At 40.1% G+C, this 6584-nt stretch overlaps 1 protein-coding gene across 3 annotated transcripts in view; it reads left to right on the top strand.

The window, feature by feature from the left end:
- Nucleotides 1-1395, top strand: part of NMU (neuromedin U) — a 482937-nt gene extending 481542 nt beyond the window's left edge. For all 3 annotated transcript variants that reach the window (XM_078678177.1, XM_078678179.1, XM_078678178.1), the window contains one exon: nucleotides 1017-1395. The gene's annotated coding sequence lies outside the window, so the exon portion shown is untranslated. The remainder of the gene's footprint in view (nucleotides 1-1016) is intronic.
- Nucleotides 1396-6584: the final 5189 nt, after the last annotated feature.

Consider the following 6584-nt stretch of genomic DNA (forward strand, 5'->3'; position numbering starts at 1 on the left):
AGAGGAAACCCAATCAAAGATTGCAGGACATGTGTGCCCTTGCATCCTAACACATGCATTTGCATGTCTGTGTAAAGAAGCTTTGGCAAAGCCAAAAGCTCACCTTTGCCAATGCTTGTTTCCAATGATAGCCACCAAGCCCTCCTACATACTGCCCACCCCTCTGGGGAGGATTGGGCTTGTAGGGCTAACCAATCATTATTTTAATTAATTCATGAATGTCTGCTCAACAATGCCTGCAAAAACTGCACTTTTTGGTAAGTTTTTAAAGATGTTCTAGAAAATGCATCATTGTTGTACAATCTCGGGGACCACCCTCCCCAACCCCTGACCCACTTCAGAACTTTAATTGCCTCTCAACTCTATTCAAATGAAGCTACCTTTTGAAAGGGGGCGTGCGTAAATTTAATTTAGGATGTTCCCTTGCATACCCTAATGCAGGATTTCCACCTCTCCACTTTCAAAGTTTACCAGCTGTCATTGTTTTCTGCACATCCCAATGCCTTCTTCGAGGCAGAGGATAAGTGCGAGGCATTCCCATAGGTTTCAGCCTGGCATGCTTTCAGGCTATATGTTTTTGTACAGAGATAATCTGTAGAAGAAGGTGACTTAAGGCTCCTGGTTGGTTGGAGCATTCTGTGCTAAGCCCTGAAGAGTTATGTAATGAGGGCGAACCACGTCTCATGTTTCTGCAGTTTCCGTGACCCAGCGTGCAAAGCACAACTTCACACTGCCCACACACAATTTAAGTATCTAATGTTGTAGGTTTATTCCCTTTACATTTGTTTGCGTTTATATTTTATATTTATTGCTTGAATGTGAATGCGTTATTTCGTATATCTGATAACAAACGGTCAAATACTGCAAATTGTTCATCTACAAAGTATTGTTCTTTCTCACTTCATGGTTTCATTTCACCTCACTTAGGCTTAGGTTGGACGTATTCAAATTTAATAACTTTCAACAAAATGCATTGCATCCTTTCTCACTATATAATTGCCTATTTTATTTTTCAGAATTCGTTTGCTTCTTTGGACCTAAAAGTGCTGTGGGAATGCAGAATGAACAGACACGTTTTCTTCAAAAATGTCTCTCACCAACTGTACAATTCTTAATAAATCACTTTAGAATGTAAATGTTCTTAAATTATTTTTGGTTAGATCTAAAAGGGTTTAACTTCTTATATACATTAAATGCATAGCAAATATTTGTTTCCCAGTGTTCTAATATTTACAATTTTTGTGTTTTAATGGAACTGTAAATGACAGAGTAACATATAATAATATCCATGCATGCAAACTATCTGCGCTCTCATAATATTGCTAGAAATATGTATTTGCTGCTGTAAATAAAGTAACCGGCAAAGGGTTGTTTTTAATGAGACATCTGACGCCTTTAAGATACTGGAGTGTTGTGTTTCTTCTTTCCCATTGAGTGTTGCGAGATGGAAGCTTCTTCATTGCTTCCTCCTTTCACAGGGTATCTTTCTTACTGCTGCAACATTTCGCTTTACCTGCCCTTTTTTCAGCTTTTTAATGACTGTCACAGCATTCGCCAACTCAACTACAGGTTGACTTATCCCCAACAGAACCGTATTCCCCCTAACCAAGATTGTATTTAAAGATATTCCATCACAGAATTTCTTCATGGGGCAGCTACAGATGACGAGCGGGGCGTTGCCATGCAGGTGTGACTTCTGAGAAATATATATATTTTAATGTAATAATGATTTTGTACCCTTCTTGACAGATCTCGGTTGTTTCAAACCATTAACGAGATCTAATTAAACGTGGTATTTCGTACGTCATAATCAGTTAACTTACGTATTCAAGAGCTCGAAAGTGACGAATTCTAGCGTTTACTCATGTTTTTGTCGACATAGCCCCTTCTTGACACTGATTTGAGGCCAATATACAAAGTGATGGAGAGGTCCGCATTTCATCATAAATACTTATGCCAGGCGTGGAGGGATTAGGTCAATCTCCGCTAGTGGTAAAGCAAGTTGTTTACTTGTTCCCGCCCTTGTGTTTCTGTTTTATACTCCACCGAGAACCCGGGCCTATTTACAAGTCCCTTGTACCGCCAGTGCATCACTTTTAATATCGGAAAATGTGACGTGCCGGCGGCGCAAGATGCTTGTAAATAAGCTCCCCTGTCTCACTTCCATTTAGTATTCCTTTCTTATCCAAGCGGTTGTAGGCACACAAACAGGTGGGGGCAGATTTACAAGCCCCTTACACCAATAGTGCTTCAAGTTGCATGACACACCAGCGGCGCAACGAGCTGCGTGATATTTACAAGCACAAGTAAAGCCAGACTGCGTGGCTTTATCTGTGCTTTTAAATATCGCCCCTTTTCAAATAACACTTTGCATGTTAGGGGCGTGATAAAGGTGTTGTTGTGGGTGTTTCCACGCAACACCCATGTCCACCTACGCATTTCTAGATTTATGAGCAATTGTAAATCTGAAAATGTGTCAGAATGCTACGGGGTGGCGTAGCGAGGTGCAGCAAGGAGAAATGTTTTCATTTCTCCCCGTTTTTTTCCTCTTTCAATGCATTCTACAGCACGCATTGGAAGAGGAAATCACCTCAATTGATTGTTTTTGTGTAGGGAGATGCCCCTTACGGCGCAAAACAATCCCCACGACGCAGGCATCCTTGCACCATGGTGCAATGATACCTGCACCAGCGCATGGCAGCAGTTTGTGCTCCAGCGCATGGGGAAGCACAGAGATTTGACATTTTGTTGTAAGTATGTTGCATCCTTGTGCTTCGAAACTAATGCAGCACAGCAAAATGACTTGCAGCACCACGCTGCGCTTGTTTCTTGTAAATCTGCCCCGTGGTCTCTGGAAAACTGCCACAAATATGACCGTCAAAACTTGTATTCCTCCATTCTTTCACAGACAATATCGCAGCAAACAGCCTGACAAGATTGGCTGAGGCATAGGGAGGGTCACACTTGCCCTTGAGTAGCACCAGACAAATATGGTCTAGGCGACCATAACGAGCTAATCAGAAGGCCTAGTTTTAGTAACCAAACAACGACCGATCATCGGCACATGGTTCTCCAGAGCACACAGAGTACCTCCGGTGGAAAAGGACGGCCCACCTACGGGGATTTTTTAAAACTTATTTCTTTAATAAGAACCGTCAGAAAGAAGCCTGGTGGGCTAGTGCTAGTTCTGTCCACTGACACAAGGATAATCCTATTTCTGCGTGATAGGAATTTTAACTAATTTTGTGAACACTGACTTTACCAGCAGGCAAGTGATATCTGAAAACATTCCCAACAGCAGCAGTTTCCTGATGGAGGGTGAGTGCAGCAGCCTTGGGCTTGTACTTGTGGCTACAAAGGAAATCCAATTGCTTTAGGTTCAGCTAGGAGTGTCTGACTTTTGGTTGATTTGTGGGCGAACCTTTTGGGTCACATCAAGAAGACTTGAGCTGGTGAAGAAGCTGTACTTTGTTTATGCACCTGCAGCCCTACCCTAGCATGGGGGAGGGTTCTGGCTCATCTGTACCTCAGAAATGGGCCTTGGGCCACCACGCTGGGACCATCTGTTGTCCTTTGGATGATCACCATTTTTATCTGGCTCCTTGTCCGCTGTTACGGGTAGATCCACCAACAGACTCTGATATGTACAATGGGGCAAGATGGGTCTAGCCCTGCCACTTGCAGCAGCTGTATCTGGTCTCCTAACCTTTGAATCTGAGGGATCTTTTATGATTAATTGGTCAGCTTTTATAACACATGGCCACTTACAAAGGTGTCACAGTGCTTGACTACGACCAGGACTAAGTCTAAACTCCTCTCCTCTTCAGGATGTCAAGGAGTTTGGTGTGTCCTGTCTTTGTATGAGTGAATGCAGGCTCTCTTCCTGTGGGATTAGAATGTTTGTAATGGGCATTGGTATCCACATGCTAAAAGTCATTAGTGTCAGGCTTCTGGCTGAGTCTATGATTCCTCTTTTGGGGTAGCTGTTGTGACAATGGATCATGGTATGGCACTTGTTCCTGTAACCCTTGCAAGTGTGAAGATCTGAGGTATCTTTTGACCTTATTCACGTAGAGACAATCTCTGTACAGGGTCAGATTGGTGCTGTTCTGGATTTGAAGAGAATGCATTTTTTGGGATGATCTGTATGCTGCAAAACATTCCCCTGGCTTGAGGGGTAGTGCAGCTTTTATGTCTATAACCTAGTCTACTTGCCTGCGGTAGGAAATCCAGCTTTTGCTCAACCCAGATTATTCACCTTTTTCTGGAAACTAATTTTGCTAGACTTAGAACTCTGTGCACATTTTAAACTGGAGAAAAGTGCATCTGATCCCCTTTTAAACATAGTTAAATTGGCTTACCTCTAAGTGGCATCTCTAACCTGCCAATAAGTCCCTAGTGTATGGCATAGAGAATGTATTTTGGGCCTGGAAGGTAAATGCCACCTGTGGACTGCAGCACTTATTGTACCATCTACAGAATGGACATGGAAAATATAGCTGCAGGTCTATTATATGTAGCCTGGCTCCAGCAGCCCAACACCCTGCTAACAAACCAGTCACAATAACCCCTTTTCAGGTGGCAAATCCTTCTTTAAATGTTAGTAAGCCACACTTACGTACACCGTGTTGCCCACAAGGTAAGGTGTCTTTTTTAAGTTTAAAGTGAAAGTTTATTAAAGTAATTTGCAAGGAAAAGCAATTAAAAGAACAATGAAAATATCAGTAAGAGTACAATATTAAACCATGAAGAAAAGAGAGATTACAATATAACACCAGCAAAAATACATAAACAATAGCCATAATGTAACGAAAATGGGAGAAGCATGAAATAATCCATATATGAAACTATGACATCATAAAATAGAACAAAGATTAATAATAAAACTACATCATGGAGGTTTAGGGATTTCCTCAATTTGAGGGTTGTGAGAATTAGCGGTATGAGCAGATCTATCTAAAAAAGAGGTAATTGGGAGCCATAGGAGGTCTCTTTTAATGGCCAACGAAACAGGGTGTATTTGAGCTCTATCAAGTCTGTGGTGATATACACCATACTACCAAGCTTGAAAGGATATTTGGGAAGAATCTTTCCAGGATTTGGTGATCTGTTGGAAAGCTACTGCTAGAAGTAAATCAATTATATGAACATCATGAGACTGAAATGACCAACATTCAGAAGTGCTACCTAGGAAAAGATTAACAAAGTTAAAGGGAGTATGGGAATTGAAAATTAAGGTAATCTGTTGCCAGACTTTTAACCAAAAATTATAAGTAAGAGGGCACTCAAATAGCATATGTTTAAGATCTGCAAAAGGATGGGTACAGGACCAGCATTTAGGTGAAATAGTAGAATCTAATTTATGGAGTCTAGCAGGAGTGATAAATAATCTATTATATATATAAAAAAATAGTTTGTGTTGTGTTAGCTGATCTAGAAGACTTTCTTATTTTAGACCAAATCTTACTCCGAAGAGAAAGGGGGATAGTAGATTGAAGAACTATTTCCCAGCAAAGTTCGACTTCAGTCTTAACCCTATCTTCTGGGATTGTAGTTATATGCTTGTATATTTGAGATGCAGAATGGAGAGTATCTAATAAATTGCAAAGAGAAGAAGGAGAAGATGGAAATGTTTGCTCAGAAGAAAGAGCGTGATAAGTGTTTTGTAATATTGACATAAGTAAATTATATTTATTCTCATAGGAGGCTGGAAAGGAAAAAAGAGATTGTGCTTCAGAAAAAGAAATAAGAGAACCATCTTGATATAGTTGAGATACTTGCCTCAATCCCCTAGAGTACCAATCTCTCCGGAAAATAGTTCAATTCCTAACCTTAATCAAAACATTATACCAGATAGAAGAGACTAAAACTTTCTTTCTAGGAGATTGGAAAAACACAAAATGGGAGACATAATCCTGCAAGTATTTTTGAGAATTGGGGAAGACAGGAAAAAAGGTTTAGAGGAGAGAGAGAGACAATTTAGCAAAGAAAAGGGGTTGAAACAAGATTTCTCTAGATCCGCCCATAGAGGAATAGACACCTCCCCGCTATCTTGTAATAAAAAGGATGATTGTTTAAGGCAGAAAGCCTGATGATATTTGACAAAATCTGGAAAGTTAATGCCCCCTAGAGGTTTCGGTTTTTGAAGTTTACATAAAGACATCCTAGATTTTTTCCCATTTCATAGAAAATGTAGGTAGAATTGAACAGATTTTTAAAAATAGTGTTTGGGAATATTAACAGGCATATTAGAGATATCAAATAAAATAACAGGAACAAGCATCATCTTGATGGAATCAAGACGACCCCACCAGGATAAAAATAAAAGATTTCAGCGAGATGTAAGATAACATAGGGAAAACAATAAAGAATTGAAATTCAGAGTGATAGAATTTTTGACAGAATCAGAGAATAAGCCAAGGTATTTAATGTGATTGGGATTCCAATGAAAGGAAGATGCTATAAAATCAGCATGGAAACATAACTTATTCAAAGGTAGAATTTCACATTTGTCAGTATTCAACTTGTACCCAGAAACCTGAGCAAAAATATCAACTTCTAACAAAAAGGCAGGTAAAGATGAT

Source organism: Lissotriton helveticus, chromosome 2_2, assembly GCF_964261635.1.
Source record: "Lissotriton helveticus chromosome 2_2, aLisHel1.1, whole genome shotgun sequence".
Lineage (NCBI taxonomy): Eukaryota > Metazoa > Chordata > Amphibia > Caudata > Salamandridae > Lissotriton > Lissotriton helveticus.